The 20212-nt window shown below is 40.9% G+C and overlaps 1 pseudogene; it reads left to right on the forward strand.

Annotated features, from left to right (window-relative positions):
- The first annotated feature begins 7082 nt into the window (after positions 1-7082).
- LOC103698499 lies at positions 7083-17539 on the forward strand (annotated as a pseudogene).
- The last annotated feature ends 2673 nt before the right edge of the window (positions 17540-20212 follow it).

A 20212-nucleotide genomic window follows, 5' to 3' on the forward strand; every position in this document is an offset into this window, starting at 1 on the left:
AATAGGGTTATAATTAATCACTCCACACTCCCGATAGATACTTAGGTATACTAGAAGAGGATACCGAGGAAATGTTCCTAGTGGGAGATAGGGATCACATACAGGATCCCAAAACCTACAACGAGGCGATATCTGATATCGATTCCGAGAAATGGTTGGAAGCTATGAAGTCAGAGATAGACTCCATGCATTCCAACCAAGTCTGGACTTTAGTAGACCCACCAGAAGGTATTGTACCTATTGGATGCAAATGGATCTACAAAAGGAAGATAGGTTCGGATGGAGAGGTAGAGACCTATAAGGCAAGGCTTGTGGCGAAAGGGTATAGTCAGCGCGAAGGCATTGACTATCAGGAGACCTTTTTCACCTGTAGCCATGCTAAAATCCATCCGAACATTGCTTGCCATTGCAGCATTTCATGATTATGAAATCTGGCAGATGGATGTGAAAACTGCTTTCCTGAATGGATATCTTGATGAAGATATCTATATGGAACAGCCTTTGGGTTTCACTTCCAGTGATGGAGATCACAAGGTCTGCAAGCTGCAAAGGTCCATCTATGGACTAAAGCAAGCGTCTCGGAGTTGGAACACTCGTTTCGATGACGCAATCAAAACGTTTGATTTCATCAAAAACAAAGAGGAACCGTGTGTTTACAAAAAGGTTAGTGGGAGTGCTGTCGTTTTTCTCGTACTGTACGTAGATGACATTCTCCTGATTGGGAATGATATTCCCATGCTAACCTCGATCAAGGTCTGGTTGTCAAAAGAATTCTCCATGAAACACCTTGGGGAAGCATCCTATATTTTGGGAATAAAGGTCTATAGAGATAGATCTAAAAGGATGCTTGGCCTTTCACAGAAGATGTACATAGAGGAGGTGCTGAAGAGGTTCAGCATGGAAAACTCCAAGAGGGGTCTCTTACCCCTAAGGCATGGAATTCATCTCTCCAAGAAGATGTGCCCCAACACATCTGAAGAGATTCAACGCATGAGCAAGATACCCTATGCATCGGCAATAGGGAGCCTCATGTATGCCATGCTATGTACACGACCTGATATAGCCCTTGCTGTGAGTGTCACAAGCAGATATCAGTCGAATCCAGGTGAAGAACACTGGACAGCTGTGAAGAATATTCTTAAGTACTTGAGAAGAACTAAAGATTTATTCTTGGTTTTTGGAGGATCATCAGAGTTAAAGGTAGAAGGGTACACAGATTCAGACTTCATGACTGATGTCGATGATAGGAAGTCAACATCTGGATATGTGTTCTTGTGCAATGGTGGTATGGTGAATTGGAAGAGTTCTAAACAACCGATCATTGCTGATTCTACTATGGAAGCTGAATACATCGCCGCCTCTGAAGCTGCTAAGGAAGGCTTCTGGTTCAAGAAATTCATTGCAGAGTTGGACGTGATGACATCAGATGCCATAACACTCTACTGCGATAATAATGGCGCCATAGCCCTTGCTAAGGAGCCAAGGTCTCATCAGAAGTCTAAGCATATAGAGCGGCGCTTCCATCTCATACGCGACTATGTTGAGAAGAAATATGTAAAGGTGCAGAGAGTAGACTCCGCGGATAACGTGGCAGACCCGTTCACTAAGCAGCTAAGTCAGCAAAAGACTGAAGCCCACCTTGAGAAGATGGGGCTTAGATATATGACTGATTGGCTTTAGTGCAAGTGGGAGATTGTTAGATGTATGCCCTAGAAGCCAATCTGGCTGACACATTATTAATTCTAGAGACATAATTTTGTACTTGACTATTTATTATTGAATAAATAAAAGGCATCTTTTCATTCATATTATTTATGTGTCTATGAATCGTCCAAGAAATTAATAAGATGATGATGCATATTCTCAAGAGTTGAGAATTTGAGCCATGTATCATTGGTGATTAATTTCTAAATGCTCCTGATCAATGGATCATCACGAGGACGGTGATCGATCCGATCAGTGCACAGATCACTTTCCTTCTGGATGGACGAGACTTGAGTCCACAGTGTAGGGACACTGAAGTGATAGTGCAGGTGCTTGTTAGAGAACAAGGGTACTGAGCGTGACCAAGACAAGAAGTCACTTGGATGTCTATCCACTCGTCAGTGACTTGCTTGATGTTGCAGTAGTGTGACTGGTCCTTTGACCTGCGGTGCTTCGGCTACTCACAGTGAGGTTATTGTAGTTTGACTGCACACATACATGGTCTCTAGCCATATGGGTCCATGCAGTGTAGATTGGCTGCAGTAGGTTCACTGTAGGAGTAGGGTATGCACCTATAAGGAATCTATCGACCTTGATAGAAGAGGAGTGATCCTATGTGATTTGTTAGACTGATTTCTAAGACCTTGGCCAGGGCAGTAATATAAAGTGGAGAAAGAGTTTTCCACTATCGAACTCGAGTCGAATAAATCTTGACATATGACAGACGATGGGGTTTGACGAGTTGTCCATGACCTCCGTCCTGTAGGGATCCACGATAGTAGGACTGTATCACATGTTAACTGCACCTAGAGGTTCATCATTCCATTCTGCTGGGTAGCCGCTACATGCTGCTAGGTGTCACTGGTGGATGGTGGGACTCACAGGGATTATCTCGATGATCGATAAACCCTAATGAGTAGAGTTGGAATCGTTCCAACCCATTGAAAGAAGTTTTCAATGATATAGTGATAGAGATCGCAATATATCTCACTACCAGTCAGAATAGAACCTATGGGGTCACACACACTAGAAGTATTGACCGATCCGATGGTTGAAGAGTGATTATGAATCACGAGTAATCAATTCGATTGATAAGAAGTTGAAAAAGGAAAGGAAATTAATTAATTGGACTTGAAACAAGAGTCCTACTTCGAGTAGGATTCCTAGAGTCCTAATTGGATTAGGACCGGGAATCCTAGTTGGAGTAGGACTGGGATTCCTATTTGGAATAGGATTCCTGCAATCCTAATGAGATTAGGAGTTTTGAATCAAAATTGGATTCCTACTTGGAGTAGGATTCCTAGAGTCCTAATCGGATTAGGACTTCGGATTCAAATAGAGTCCTAATTGGATTAGGACTAAAATTAAATATGTCCTAATTTGGATTAGGGTTTCTTAAGTCACAATTAATTATTAATATAATAAATCAATAAGACTCCTAATTGGATTAGGATTGAAGAGTTCAATTGAGTCAAAATTGATTTAAGTTCTAATTGGATTAGGACTTACCTAGATTGGATCCAAATTGGTTCACCCTTGGGCTAAGCCTAATTGGATTAGGGCTTGACCACATTAGGGCATTCCAATCCCTACCTAATGTGGATTAGGGTTTACCATGAGGAGGGGCATAAGCCCCTCCCCTTTCCATGTGGTGAAGGGAGAAGAGAGGGGGCCGGCGCCCCCTCTTAGGCATCTAATCTAGGGTTCCTAAATTGTAGGAACCCTAGATGGCTATAAAAAGGGGCAAAGGGGGCCGGCGCCCTAGAAGAGAACCCCCTCCTCCTTGCTGCCGTACGCCCCCTTCTCCTCTCCTCTTGGATCAGCCGAAAGCAAGGTGAAAAGAAGAAGCTTGGCGGCCATCTTCTTCCCTCCTCCTTGTTCCAACGCAAGGAAGAAAAGAAGGCTGCGTGGGGATTCTTCTTCTTCCTCTTCTTCATCCTTCTTCTTCCTCCTCTCAAGCACAATCAAGGGTTGATTGAAAGAGAGAAAATCAGCCATCAAAAGCTATCTCTGCAAGGGAGCTAGCACCCCGGTGAGATAGAGAGCTTGGATCGGATCCTGCTTCGTGTGGATACCCGTAGAGGCCGGACACTTGAACGGCTTCAAGCGAACCTTCATCCTAGACCACGAACTTCAGTTTGCGGTGATCATCTACCCGCACAAGGTGAAGATCTGATCTTCTAAATGTTTTAAAAGTTTTTAATTCTTGCCTAACTACGAACGGTTCATGAAACAACGTTCATGCGATGAACGTCGATCCCGCACATGCCGATTCCGCTGCCATCTGATTTTATTTTTGAAATATCAGCGGCATGGGCGGGTTCCCAACAGGGAGGTCATCCGGAAGCCATGCGCGGCTAAACGTCTAGTCTAGGGCTGGATGAAGCCCTAGCAATGTATCAGGGCATTGTAGTTCTTATTTTTATTATTATTTTGGAGCTTGTTTAAATTCTTATTTTCAATGAAATATTCCTTTATGATATTTAAACTTTGAGCATGCTAGTTACTAATCATGTTTGCTAAAGTAGTCTAAGATGATTCATGCCTAGGAAGATGAAGTGTGCTGCATCCTAGATTAGCATACTTAGGTAGACACTTCATGCTACACCGAAGATGGATCTTCCTAACACTCTTTATGCTTTTATTTTAAAAGGCTTGTAGCCAATTTGCATGCCTCTCCAAAAGATAAAAATTAAGAACACAGTCCCTAATGCAATGCTACGCGGTGGATTCCAAACCCTAGATCTATCTACTTTGATAAATTTCAATTCGTACTCATAGATTAATTTAGTTAAATCAAGTTAGCAAATCCTTCTTCTTGATTTATTTTTAAAAAGAAAAATAACTTATTCTTCAATCCCTGTGGACCGACACCCGTAATCACTATCCTATAGAATACGTGCTATTGCGTGGTTTATTTTTGAAATTGAAAGAACCGATCAGTTTGGAGGAGACACTGGCTGGACCTGGGCCTGTGGAGGTAGCATAGGTGAGGCTTCCTAACGCCGCAGGCCTTGGACGGCGGCGGCCAAAGCCTGGACCTGCTGCACCAGGATGTTGAACTGTTCCGGCTGGACTTGAGGAATCGGGTCGACCAAAGGCGGCGAGTTCTGGACGGAGTGTCCAGAACTTGGTGGAAGGTGCCGGGAAGCATTGGAGGCTCCTTTACTTCTCAACTTCATAGCCACAACTCGGGCCCTTCCTCTAGCGCCAACTGTTGCTGGAAATTGGACCCGGGGGTGACTGTCGGCTGAGAAGGAGGAGCTCCGATGCTGGAATGGCAGGAGGAGGTGGTCCGTCGGCGGATGACGTCCTCCGGAAGACCTGCAAGAAGCCGGTGGCCGGGGTTTCCGGCGCCGGCCCTCCAATGCTTAAGTCAGAGGGGGCTAATGTGTAAACCGGCCCTCCAATGCTTAAGTCAGAGGGGGCTAATGTGTAAGAGGAGGGAAGAGGTATGCTTTTCTGGGTTTTGGAATCCAACCCCTTCTAAAACAGAGGGGTTCTCCTTTTATAGAGGGGGATTGTATTACCTGTGAAGTGGCGGGGCCAATGGTTTTTTCTCCGATTGAACACGATCGTGTGCATTAATATAGTATTGTGGGAGATCAGACCAGAGTCAGTGAGCCGTCGTGGCTGATCGGACGTGGCGAAGTGGTTCAACTGCCGGCAGTGAAGGGCTTGAGATCCGTAGATAACACATGCATTGATTGTTGAGTGAACCGGAGATCAGCAGAGGTCATACGCTTTAATGGTTGAGTGAACCGGAGGTCAGTACAGGCCATGCGCATTAATGGTTGAGTGAACCGGAGATCAGTACAGGTCATGTGCATTAATTGTTGGCGGCGATGTAGGGTATGGTCTCCAGTTGAACTACGGAAGGGGGTAACAGTAGTAGGTGAGTGGTGAGGTCGGGCTTTTGAAGTTAGGCTCCCGAAGGAGATTAGACTGAGGTCGAATGTTCTGACGGGGCATCTCGGAGTCCAGCGTCTGATCGGACGCCAAGCCGAGCTAGTCGCCTTCAGGTTGGGCGCCTCCAGGTCGGGCGTCCGCAGGTCCGGCGCCTTCCGGTCGTTCTGGGATAACTTAGTTTTTCCCCTAACAGGAGCTTTCGGGATTGAGTTGTAAATAGGAATAAGGAGAGATTCAATATGCAATATTGACAAAATTTTGCATGTGATTAGTAAAAAAAAAACCACTTTTCTTATTCAAAATTTATGAATCACAAGTTGAGAGTCCAATATCTTAAGAGTCCAAGAGTCAATATGGCCAGCTATGACCTCTCGATCTCATTAAAGATTTCTCCCTACTCTTAAAAGCCAAGATTTCTTAAAATAGACTGGATTTATCAATTTCGACTTGGCTTTTTCAGTATTTTTGAGCTAGGAGTATGTCATTTTATATGAGGAGTTAGCTTAAAGCCTACAATATATTTTTTTGGGTTGTTTCTTGTGCAATTGCTTTTCTCACTTTGAGACTTTGTGGAAAGCATAGAAAAATAAAAGAAGTATGAGAAGCTTTAGGCATTTGAGTGCAGCCTTATGCAGGCTGGCTTGAGGCATTTGCTTCATAATATAGTTGAGATGAATATTTACACAAGGTTATCATTAAGTTGCGGTGACCACCGTCTATTGCAGCCAATTAACTATCTTTTAAGCTCTCCTGAGAATTTTTTATCTTTGTGATGCCCTTCCTTCCCCTACTTCATTCTCTCAAATAATTAACGTGAATTATAGGTGGTAGATAATTTCTAATATCATAGTGCAAAAGCCCTACATCCAACACATATGGCGATGAGGTTAATCTTTTCACGTGTATGTAATTCCATTTTGACATATATTATACCACATTTATTTCTTGGTTAGGTGAAAAAAATAATAATAGTGCACCTAATATAGTGGTGGACTTGCAGCAATCTATGCTTCCTTTCATGTGAATCTCGTGTGACAAGATCTATTAATATGGGATAAAGGCAATCAATTGGGATGTCTTTCGCGTGAAAGGATGACTGATTTTTCTTCACAATATTAATTGTTAGATCTCATTCTGCACAAGTCTCAAAAGCATCTCAAAATTTTTTAGTCATCCATCCGTATGGATCACAAAGCAACCTTATGCAATCGAAGGGTGGATTCCTATGAAGAAAGGTGAATTTTTTTTTTTTGCGCGAAAGATAGAACCCTGCCCAAATATTTCATCTCCACATCTTCCATAAGTGGGCCATCATTTTATTTATTTATTTATTTGCAAAGATCCGTGTAAGTTTTTTTTTTTTGCCCCAACAGCATACCTCAATCAAGGCTGTTCTCAGAAGTAACTGTCAAAATATCGAAGTGTCGGTGGTGGTGGCCACATAGGCCAGAAACATCCCAACGTGGTTCCACAGACCACACAGTACCAGCTTGCAGATAGATAGTTAGATAGAGAGAGAAGAGAGAGAGCCAGCCATAGCATAGTGATATAGGCGCCCTTTGCCTTGAAGGCCCCTGATGGCCTTCTCGGTCCACTGGTATCACCTCCTCTGCCTCGCCGTCGTCGTTGGAGCAGTCGCCGGCTCCCTATGGGCAATACTAGCCGGCGAACAAGGGCGGCGCCGAGACGATGATGCCAAGCATGAGAGCTTGCTGGCAACCGGAGATGGGCCCATGACCAGCTACGTGGGCTCATGCCAGCTATGGATGAGCCGGTGGCGAGGAGTTCACCCTGTGTTCCTGCTCGGGCTTAGGTTCGCCGCTGTCGTCACCATGGCCGCCGTCCTATTCTGGGATATAAGGACTTACGACTTCGGCATCATGTTGTACTATACCGAGTATGTATGTAATCCTTTGCGTTCTACCTAGAAGTGGGAGTAGAGTAGATGTGATGCATGCTTAATTGTTTCCTTGTTTAATTTTTGTGCTGTCTTTTGCCCCTTCTTCTCTACCCCTTCCCAGCCTATAAAACGATTGGATATTAACTATTGAAGCATGCATTTGGAGATTAACTAGGTGAATTCTTGGTGATAATGATTTAGAATAAAGTCTGGTAGAATGCTTGAAATAGTTTGTGTTGAGATTTCAAAGCGCATTTTGTGTATTCTGGTTCTCAATAACAAATCTTTGTTAAGAGCTTTTATGCATGTTCGTAATCAAAATAAAGCGTCACTAGAAGTTTAAAAAGCGAAGGCTTTTAAATGCCCACTATTTCTTCTGCCTTTGCTTTGTTCTGGGATGGTATATAATTTTATTCCTTACTTCCTAGTTAATTGCATTTCCTAGTGGAGAAGATTATGGGTCTGATTGTAAGGCGTACGATGATTAATTGTGGCATGTTTCGACCCACCCACAATAGTCCAATAATTGAAATAGTGAAAGACCTCGGCAATGTCTAGGAAGAGCTAGAGATGAAACGGTAGAGACGTGCGACATAGCTTTTGGTACACAGGTCTTATTTGAGAACAGAGGTGGTCCCGGGCAGACCTCGGGTTTAAACTTTATTCATTTTTAATTAGACTTTGAGCCGCATCAATTCAAAATTTGATCTTTTCTATGCCCAAGTCTGGTTCATGATTAGCGCTATTTGAAAATGATCTACTATCTTAATTAATTTTTAATTCAAAATTTATTTTTGTCCCACCTCTTAATATTAGTGCTGGAGATATTATACTCTATACCATGTGCACCAATATGGCTATGCATCATGCCAATCAGCTTATCTATGATTATGTGGTGCACAGCCACATGGTGCATAAGATGTAGGATATAACTTCTCCAAATGTTGCGAACATGGAGTGCATGATGCATGCATGTAGGACTCATTTAGTTCGCAGGAAGAGGAGAGAAAAAGTATGGTCAATGGAAAAATGGAGAAATACCTCATGCTTGATTAGAGTTTTTAAAGAAGAGAGATGAGAAAATAGCTTTTATATAGGAATAAGATTTTCATATTTTATGAAAAAAATCCACATAGGACATGAAAAGGTCAATTCTTATGATTGGAAATTGGGATAATTTTTTTTTTTCAAAAGTATGCCAAAGCTTTTCGGACTCGTTTGGTTCATAGGAAGAATTTTTACTTACGAAAATATTTTTTCTGAAAAGCTGATTTTTAGAAATATAATGCCTGAAAAAATAGTTTTAGCATGTTTGGTTGACCATGAAAAATTGGTATATTATAGAGTGGCTTATGTTTGGTTGAGTATTTACTTTTTTTGGAAAGTTGTGTGAAAGATCTATTATGCCCTTAATGAAGGAAAAAGCCTTATCCACGGATTTGGATGACTTAAGAGTAGTTTTCAAAAAGAAAAAGAATCTCAATTCCCAATCGGTAGAAAAGTAACTTTTCCATTTCTATGAGGATTCATTTCGTTCATGGAAAAAGAAGAAAAAAAAGTATAGTCAACGAAAAAATAAAGAAATACCTCTTATTTGGTTGAAGTTTTCAAATGAGAAAGATGGAAAAGTAGTATTCCCATTAGAATAAGATTCTTAGATTTCATGGGAAAGAAAAACCATAAGGGACATGGAAAAGCTATATACTCACTGTTTGGAAATTGGGATCTTTTTTTTTTAAAGTATCCTTAAGCCATCAAAATCCATAGGTAGAGTATTTCCGTTTATTAAGGATATAATAGGTGATGGGCAGAGCATCGATGTGGCCGGCAACCCGTAGATGGATGCCTTTCTTTTGAGGAGTCGGCCGACCACGGTTGATGCTGTGGCAGTAGAGGGACAGCAGTTGTGCGACCTCCTAGTACCAGGAGGGGCAGAGTTGGATGAGACCAAGCTACGACAATTGTTTAGGGCGCATCTTGCCGAGAGGGTCCGGTCTCTCCCGGCCTCGGATTGTGCGGGACCAGTATCAGGGTTTGGGGCACCTCGTGCAGGACCAGCGTTAGGTTGGGGGATCTCTCCTATGTTATCCAGTGGGAGTATGAGGCAGGGCCAGACTGCACTTGGATCTGAAGATTCGGTCTTCACCCGAGGGTGGCACTCTTTTTATGAAAGGTGGTTTGGGAACGCCTTCCGACGAGAGCAGTACTGAGTAGATGTGGGTTGAGGATCCCTCCAAGTACGGGAGGTGTGGTGTTGATGAGATGGTGGACCACGTGCTGTTTCAGTGCGCATGGGCGAGGTTGACTTGGCAGTGGGCAGGGACTCCACGGGAGGCCTGGAGCTAGATGGTGTAATTCCTACAAGTGATTCACTAGTGTTCGGGTAGTCCACAAACACGCCAGGAGGCCGTTAGAGCGACTTGCATAGCGTATTAGATCTAACTAGTAAGAAACGTTCGTACTTTTGGTGAGCGCAGGCTGTCACCGAGGTTTGTGGCGGAGCACGCCCAGGTGCAAGAAGCCGTTAAATCAATCACACTTTCCTTTTTGATGGACCTTTGATAGCTCGGGATACCTGAGGTTCTCTCTCTTCTCAGGCAGCCTCTCAGATGGTGTTCTTCACCTGCGAGCCCCTACTCCCAAGTTTCCTTAAGGTCAACTTCGATGGGGTTGTTTTGAACGGAGGCACGAGGGGAGATGCGGGTTTTGTCATATAAAATCTGTACTCCAGGGTGGTGGCAGCGGGCGGCTGTCAATTATTCGACATTTCAGTCCCCAGAGTGGAGTTGAGGGCTGCCTGGGTGGGCCTTCAACATGCGAGGTGAGTACTACATGCCAGTTCGGTCATCCTGGAGGGCGACTCGACCACAGTGATTAGTTGGATCCAGGGGTCCGAGAGATACAAGTTCGGACCCCCTTTGCTCCGGAATATTTGGATGATAATGAGGGATGGTGGGGCCTTTCAGGGCAAGCATGTATTTAGAGAGGCCAACAAGGCTGCCGATTGGGTGGCTGCTTATGTGGCTAATCATAGAAGGAGTACCCTATGGTTAGGAGAGGGGGAGTTGCCTCGGACACTCCGTAAACTTGTATTTTCTTATTTTATTAGTGTGTTCGTACACGCATTGTATGATTAACCCGTTAAAGCAAAAAAAGACAGAGATATAATATGTATTTCATCCAGTTTTTCTAAGAAAGTAAATGCTCAACCAAATATAAATTACTTTGAAATGTGTGACTTTCATATGATCAACTAAACATGCCAAAACAATTTTTTAAGTACATATTTTCATGAATCATCTTTTTAAGAACAATATTTTAGTAAGAAAAAAATCTTTTCACAAACCAAACGAGTCCTCGTAGATTTTTTTTTCTACGAAATATGAAAATCTTATTTTCATGAGAATGGTACTTTTTTATCTCTCTCTTTTGAAATCTCAAATTAAATGGAAAACTCTTTTTAGTTTTTCTGCTGATCATACTTTTTTCTTCTTTTTTTTCCGCAAACAAAACTGAGTCCTAAGAAACTAGAAAACCAAATATTAAGAGACAGAGTTTTAATTGTGGAATAGTTTAATTTTTTATTAAAAATATGACATTTATTTAATATAATAATAATAAAAAAATAGATGCTCAGCCAGGTATAAGCCACGGACCACTTTTTTTTTATGACTAATGGAGCATGCAAAAATCAATTTCTCGGATGTTATATATCAATTTTTCAGAAAAATATTTGAAAGGAAAAATATTTGAGGGGTTTCTCCGTCGTTCTCTCCGCCGGCGGAGACCTAGGGTTTCCGGCAGCCGGCGATCATGGCGGACGGCGAGGAGGGAGGGCTGGGCTACTGGATTCGATGGCAAGTGCCCGTCTGCTTTCTGATCATCGACTCCGCCGCCGCCGTGGCGATGGCCGTGATCCCTAGAGCGAGGGCAGATCCTCTGACAGCCGTTGATCTATGGATCCCGTGCTGGAAGGGGGCGAATCCCCTCTGGCTCTTAGCTTGTCGAGGACTTGCACTCGTTGTCTTGTCCTGCTTGCTGTACCAGATGGTTCTCTTCGACGGCGCCTTCGCCTTCTACTCTACACTCAGTAAGCCCTATTAGATTCGAGTTCTTCTGGTAGTAATCGAAAGTGCAGGATTTTTTCTCAATTTTCTGCTTATAATAACTTATTTGTGCCAATTAATGCTAAAAATTTGAACTTTTTCCGTAACAGAAACCAATTCCAGTCTTTCTGGTCTGTAAATCCAGTGTGCATAATTTCACCGCAGATTGGTGCTTTTTAATATTGTTATATGTGCAAATAAGAGTTAAAAATTAGAACTTTTTAACAGGTAGTATAGAACTGATCCCAGAAGCTTCCTGAATTGCCCTCCAGTTGTCCTGTTTTGTTGTTTTGGCTTTATATGGATCATATATGGTCTGCACAGAACTGCATCATGGTTGTAGTGACTTAAAAGTCCAAGGATTTTACAAGACTAGGTATGAGTTGGAGGATTCAAGGGAAGGAGAAAAGGAAAAGACCTCAGGTAACATGGACGGATTGTGAAAAGGGATCTAAAAAAAGCTTGAAGTAGCGTGATAGATAGATCTAAAGAGGAATACTTGGTGAATGATAATTCTCAAAGCCGAGCCAAATAGTTGGGACAAGGCATGATGGTCATGGTTATGGTAATGCTTGTGCGCTGCTGTTTCAACTCAACTAATTTAAGTCTTTGATGAATTGTCCCAAAGGTTGTTGCCGACAAACTATATTTTACTCTCTTGAAGAGAAAACTTGGACCACTAGCATTTGTAGACCTATATTAGTGAATCAGTAGAATTGTTTGCTGTCCTTGTGGTTCGTGCCTTATTTCTGCAGCTATTTATTTATCACATTTTAAGAGAGGATTTTTGAGCTTTTACCAGTCTATCATGGCTAAGAATGCAGTTTTTTATTTGGAGCTCAGTATATGGAGTATCTTAGAAATTTGACTTCGTCATTTAGGCCCTAGCTTGAAATTGTGCATTACATGATAACAAGGGAAAAGTTTGCAATCCTTTGCCAATGATGTACCTGAAGCTATTGGTTTCATCTTATTCTTTTAGGCTGAGGGTGCTTGCAATCGTGTATCAGTTTGGCATTTAGACCACCAAGCTTATGCTTTTCATCTGCTTCCCTTCCCAGTGGTTGAAGTTGTTGTCATTTTATAGTTTCTCTTCCCTACCATGGGCTTTGATTGATTAATTAATCAGTAGGTGTGCCACTTTACTTCTTCTTGCTTATGTTCTCATGTTTATCTGTTCGATTAACTTTTACTGCTTTATAAAATGTAAAGATGATATGAAAGTTGGGGGTAGTATCCATACTCCATTCCATGCCGATATTTGTAACTACCTAGCTTTAAGTTAGACTCACTTGATAAATCACATTTTTATACATATATTAATTGAATCAGATAAGAAATCGTAGCTATGGTCTTTGTTTAATTTATTGAGAATTGTCTAAACTCTTCTTTTCTGGACGAATGATTTGCAGGTGGACCTTTTCATTAGTCATCATCTATTTTCTGGTATATTTCGATATCTCACTCTTTCGTACTATTATATTAAGATTTCATGCTGAGAGTGCTTTGATAGCAATGATGAGTCTTTTATTGCAGAATGCATGACCACTCACATTCTTTTATCATATACAAGTCGTTTAGCCTAATGATTTCTTTCCTGCAATAGATTGCCACTTCAATATCTGCTCATGGCTGCTGGATTTATTCAAAACGTGTTACTGAAATAGAGGAGGCTGATGAATGTATTAAAAGGGATTGTGAAGAGAATAGGCCTGCGATGAATTCTGGGCCAAATAGAAACAGGAAAACAATCAAATTGCAAAGCTACTATGAGCAAGGAGAGAATGAGCAAAAAGCTGGATTTTGGGGATACATTATGCAAGTCACTTATCAGGTTGGTATCTAATAACTGTGAACTATCATGTTAGATCCACAGTTCACTAATTGTTACCTATGAGTCTTGATGCTTTTACAAACAACCCTCAATTTCAATATTAAATAACAGACTCCATATTTGCAAGTATAGATTAAAGTTCACTAAAAAGATCGAAATATTATGATTTTCTGCAGCTCATGAAAAATTAACAATTATCCTGTTGTCTGATTGTTTTTTATTGATTTAGTTATTCTAATGGGTTTAATCATTAAAATTGATCCATTTACTTGAACAGACTAGTGCAGGTGCTGTTGTGTTGACGGATGTCATCTTTTGGGTTCTCCTGGTACCATTTTTGTCAGCAGAGAATTTCAGTCTGGACCTGGTGCGTACCCAGTACTTGAATCATCTTTGTAATAAAAAGCTAAATGCTTGATCACTCTGCTTCTAAGCCTAACTAATCATGAAAGCTGGTGAGTTGTTTGCTTTTTTATTTTGATATACTTAAGTTGGTGCTTTTAGTAAATGTTTTAATTGATATATAGAGGCAGGCATGTTATGAGATATTTGTTAACCTTAATAATAGTTTTTCATGAAAGGTACATTTATCTTTCTTGTACTACTGGTGGTAAATAATGAAAAAAATATACCCATGCTCTTCCGAGTTTTGGGAGGTAAGACAACATCATAATCCAAAGTTTACATGTCAACTGGTTAAGGATAGCACTTCAAGTCATTATCTGATGCGAGGGTGGCCTGGTGAAACATCACAAGCAGATCTCTTCGAGCTTCTTGACTTCATGGAATACATCTGCACGAGCAAAGCTTTTTCTTCATTCTACATGTAAATCTGATATTGTTGAATACGTATTTTACCATGTGTATACAAATAAAGCAAATAAAAAAGAAGCAGTGTTGAAGGGCAATAGTAGATAATAAAGTTAGACAGACCAATTAACATTAAACAATAGAAAGAGCTAGTTCATTGCAGCTTCTTGGGAATAATTAGTCTTTATATCAAAACATCACAAGCTAGTTGGTCTTTTATTCATTCGACTTCTTCTATAATGTGAGACTTCTAGTCAGCCGGTTTTACTTTTGCTTTTATTTCTTCGCAATACGTTGTTATATCCAGTGGTACTGCATGATAGTCTTAATATAAGTGTAATATACCAAAGTATTGAATGTAGCATGGGGATCATGTTTAAGACATTATGACAAAATAGCCAGCAAGCATTATGTTAGCTCCTTTGGGATGATATCATCAATCATTCTTCACCACTGCTTAGCATTAACAGCTACATCCGCAATTGGTGTCAACATTTCTCATTCCTACATCTAACCAGGGTTTGTGTTATTTTTATTTTTTTCCTTAATTCTTAACCCTTGATACATATCCAAGTCTCTATTCTGACTAATCTCTCCTTAGATCTTAATGCACTTGCCTATATCATTTCAGTTGGTTCTCCACCAGTTTATTATCTATGGTGCTGCTCAAACTCTACTTTTGCCTGCTCATTTTTTATTGTCGCTGTTCGTTTTTCTTTTTGTCATGCATCAACCTGTGTTTTTGTCTGCTGTGCTCATTTTGTGTGTTGGACTATGTGGATTCTCTTAGTGGTCAACATGTTGATCCATGTGCATCTCAGGTTTACCTGTCTTGGTATATTTTCATTTATGTCACAAGAGCATGCTTTGGTCAATATAACACTAGAACTAACTCTCTACATGCTCCTGTTCTATCAAGGTGCCCTTGTTTTTATCCCTTCCTCTGTCAACAGATTGAACACAACTATATTGTTATGCACGTGAATGTTGATTTTGATTGAGGCCGCTTTAATTTATGTTGCTCTTGGAAGTACGTTCCATTTTACTATTTTATGTCATATTGAATTTTAGGTTCTTATCTTTTAAAAGTTTGTCTATAATTTTGAATCTAGATTAACCTAGTCAGGGGCAATGACGAGGGTGGTGGAGAGAGGAAAGCCAGATAGACTGCGACATGCATGGGATGAGAGGAGGGGATAGCTGCGTGTATGTTCTTAATTGTTCATGGGTTCTTGTGTGAAGGGGGTAGGGCACCGGGGATCAAATAGTCTCATGCATAGGGATCAAATTATGGTTGATCAAGGGTTTTCACAACCTTTTTGAGACTCGAGCACTGTCCCCTGCCTTCTCATTACCTGCCCTCTCATTAGTCTTTTTTTTTTGGTACAACGGCGGCTCACACGCGACGGGTGTGAATGCGGCCAACAAAATCCTCTCATTAGTCTTTCATGATTCCACTTTTGTTGGCAAAATAATTCCTCCATTTATGCTGAATAAACAAACTCTAACTTGAGTGCCATTTTCGACTATTAGACCCATAATCATGGAGTTAAATACTGGTAGAATGGGATGGTATTGTCAGTATTGTACTTTTCGACATGAAACATAATATTACAGGTGTCTGGATGCTAAAAAACACAAAATGGGAGACGTGGTCCTGGAGAAGGTGGTGGGATGTAGGATACAGGCTGAAATGATGGCGGGGCATCACCAGAGGAGGAGTTGGTGGGGCTTCCAAAAATAATGGTGCAGGGTCTCCTTTTTGTGGGTTGACTGGGGGAAGGTGATGGTCATGTGGGGGAGAGAGTGCGATGTAAATGGGAGAGAGAGAGAAGGTGGCACGACAGCTTTGTAGCGAGCTAACAAGAAACCGTAAAACTAGTCCTGAACTCTTGATGATGGTCATAGTGTTGTAAAGGCTAAACACCTGGACAAGAAAATAAAAAAGGTGAAGGCAATGAATAATTGGTATACAATTTGAATTGGACTACTTTGTCATATATGAGAATCCTCTGTTATTTCCTTCATGGCTCTGCAAGAAACTATAAAATGTTCAAGAATCCTTATCTTGCCATGTTTGTTCTTTTGCTCATCTTGTTGAGCTTTGTTTGGCAGGTCATGGGTTGCATGCACTCTTTGAATCTTGTTTTTCTTGTGCTTGACACCGCCCTCAATAGCCTGGTCAGTATTTTGCTAATGGAAAGTCGATCACTTACTATAGTATTTTCTGTTTGACACTATACAAGTGAATCTTAAAATATCTTTTTCAGCCTTTTCCTTGGTTCTGTATGGCGTATTTCGTTCTCTGGAGTTGTATATATGTAATTTTCCAGTGGGTTTTGCACGCTGTGGTTTTTCATGGTAAAGTACTTTTCTTTTCCACTGAAGGATGCAGCTATTCCTTCGTGATATCGACATATGCATAACTATAAACACACATGAATTTGGCAATCTTAATCACATTTTACAACGTATGGGATGATACAACATTTTGAGCCTTATCTCCCTGGACAAATTATTTTCTTATGCAATAGCATGGATAGAATATTTCCTCAAAAACTTATGCATCAAATGCAGTTAGTTGAATGTAGTTCTTATTCTACATTTAGTAATGCAATTTATCTCTTTACGGTTCAGCATCTTAAAGTTCGAACATGCTACACATGCTTCATATTAGTTTTTGATTAATTGAGAGTTAGGTTTTTGCATATCCTCCAATTTGGAGGTAATATGATGTTAATAATTGGCACCTCATCAGGTGGCCATACCCTTTTCTTGAGCTCTCAACTCGCTGGGCACCACTGTGGTAAGCATCATCTTTTTCAGTTCTCCTCCTCTTTTTTCATTCTACGCGAGATTCAGATGGCTAACTTATCTTGCAGGTACTTAAGCTTGGCATTGGTTCACGTTCCTTGTTATGGCCTATATAGTCTAATTGTAAAAGTGAAGATAACATTTTTCCCTAGATTTTTCTCCCATGCATACATGAGGTCATATTAGTATTGAAGATCGTGTTTTCCATGCAAAATTAGATTCATTGGAGGGCAATAAACAATATTTTTTTGCATAGACATGATGAGAAGAATTCTAAGTGCAGTTTCCTTCCACCAGTTTCCCATATCTTGTCAAGAATTGTAAATTTGTAATGAGCTTTGGATGTTGTTATACATTATTGACTACGAGAGGCAGACCGAAAGGATCACATAGAATGATGTGTACAGCCTGTTCATCGGAGACTCAGATCCCTTCTATCGTACAGTGGAGTTGTGATAATCATGATGCTTTGAATTCTAGGGTTGCATTCAAATGTAATGAAAGTTTTTTGAAACTAGTCAATTGTTGGATCAAACATCAATTGTTTTGCTTATACTCACTTAATGAATTGCTTTTAGTCATATACTTATTGTCTTATCTCTATAGGATTTCAATTTTCTTCGATTCTTTTCATTCTTTACTATTAAAAGCTTCTCAATCTGAATTTATGCTTTAATTCATCATTCATTCAATGTATCAGAGCTAGATTCAGTCAATTACATTAGAGCTACAATCATCCAATGTATCAGGGCATAACAATTTTTAATTTTTAACAATGCATGACCCCAAACGTTTTTTATTCATCCCCACCATACTTAATTCTTCTCTTAATTCTTCCTTTTTCATTGCATAATTCTTTCTTCTTCTTCCCCTTTTTGTCATCAGCAAAAAAGAAGAATGACAGAAATGTACTGCACAAGAAAAGACAAAAATTGAATTGCCTCAAAAGGAAATTTCATTGCATGCAGATGTATTACATTGAGTATGCAAAAATACATCAAAATTTAGGTCAATTCAGTACATAATCACAATCACTTCGAAGATGAATCCGAGGAGGTCTCATAATGGTGAGTGGAGCGGGCGTCCTCCAGTGGGTGGTCTAGATGAAGATGCATGACCACTAAGCTGACGCTCCAAGGCAAGTGTGATATGCTCCAAAGAAGCAATAATGGAGAAAAACTTGTTCTTCTGAAGTTCGTGAAGTTCGTAAAGATCACTCATGGAATTATGCATCTAGTCAGTTGATTCTTCTATTCTACCTCTGAGCAGTGCAGCCTTCTTGGAAAACTCCAAGATATCTATCTGGCTATCTAACTCAGTAAGCCTTCGCTGAATGCTTGAAGCTCCTCCACCAAGGCTCTCTCCTGAGCAATCTGTCTCTCCTGTAGCTGAGAGATTTGCTCAGATAATCTTGTGAATTAAACTTGGTTTCTTGAAGCCACTTCATCTGCAACTCTGCTCACTAAGGTCCTTATCAGATCTTCATTCAATTGGAAGGAAGCAGAAGCAGAAGTAGTGGATGGTGGTGGAGCACAGGTAGATGAAGATGGGATTTGTGTGGAATCAGAGGGAATATTAGTGGGAGCAGAAGGAATCTTTGAGGAGGTAGGGGGAATATCAAGATGTGGAGCAAAAGGAGAAGCAGCAGGGTCTATGGGTTCCTAATCCAGGCACCCTCTATTCGATGAAAACCCATTCTATGAAGGGTTCTCTCGTCTACGAAATCCGTAAAACGGAGTAAGCGAGAGGGCTCCCCCTTAGAAATAGATATCCTAAGTCCCTAAAAATTAAGGTGAAGACCATCCCGTAAGGGAGACTGGTCCTAGCTTGTTGGGGCTTCACAAATATGAAGAAAGATGAGTTGAGAGAGGGTTTAGAGGAAGCTCCTTAATGATGTAAATACATAACAGCAAGATCTTTCTCAGAGATGAAGTCGAAACGACCAGTTTTGGGGAAAATGACTCTATCAATGATGCTTAGAAGAAGCCGCATCTCAACGTTTAACTAATTAGCGGACACCTCCTCTAGAGGACTCTCAGGTTCTTATCTAGAATGGTCCTAAGAGCCTCAGCCCTATCAGAATGTGATAAAGGAGAGGCACCTACATTAGGAAGGTTCAAGAGTCTAGAGAGTAGAGGATTCGGTGGATGACTACCTTGACATTTGCTACCCACCTGGTAATGCCACGCCACCCCTACTAGCGGTGCTGAAGAACTCTCTCACTAGACCAGGATAAGTGGGAAGGTTTAGTGAACAAAGGACTCTAGACCTTGTGCCTTAAGATGATGTCTTAGGGTGAATCCTTTCCGTGAGAGGAAGTCGAAATCGACTTTTCTCCCGTCGTGATTACCCTCCCGGCGCACGAACGCGAGGGATCTGGTCTTAGGGAGGAAGGAGCCGCGAACTCCGGAATGAAGCCGGCTCGTTCCTTACCTTGGACCGTTTTCTCTGCGTTGCCCACCACAAGGGGGTGCTTCCCGCGGGATGCGGACGCTCTCTTGGGAGCCATCATGAAAGAATCTAAGGAAAAGGAAGAGAAATCCTAAGGGAATGAACTCTAGGGACGACTCTTGGGGGACGAGATGAAAGAGGAAAAAATAAGACGAAGACGTCTCTGCTAGGTTAAAAAAGTCGTCCGCCCATCCTCGAGACGACTCGCGCAAAAGCTCGAGTCGAGCACGAGTCGACTCGCAGTTTTACCTCGAGTCGGCTCGCAGTTTTACCTCGAGTCGGCTTGAGCCCTATCCAGCCCAAAGATATTCAGAAAATTTCGGACCAAAACAGATCAAAAAGGTATTCAATTGATTTTTAATAAATGATATGACAATCATAAGCTTAGATTAGATTGAAATTTAAGATTGAAGGATCAAAATCAATAGGAGTAATGAATAAGTCATTGAAATGGATCAATCACTCCTAATCCTCTTCTAAGAGTACAAAATCTATCTTTACTTAAGGGTTTAGTGAGGATATCAGCTAATTGATCTTCAGTACACACAAACTCAAGCAATACATCACCATTCAAAACATGATTACTATGAAATGGTGTCTTATCTCGATGTGCTTAGTTCTTGAGTGTTGAATTAGATTTTTAGTTAAGTTTTGACACTAGTATTATCACAATTTATGAAATTT

The sequence above is a fragment of the Phoenix dactylifera genome, unplaced genomic scaffold (assembly GCF_009389715.1).
Source record: "Phoenix dactylifera cultivar Barhee BC4 unplaced genomic scaffold, palm_55x_up_171113_PBpolish2nd_filt_p 001124F, whole genome shotgun sequence".
Lineage (NCBI taxonomy): Eukaryota > Viridiplantae > Streptophyta > Magnoliopsida > Arecales > Arecaceae > Phoenix > Phoenix dactylifera.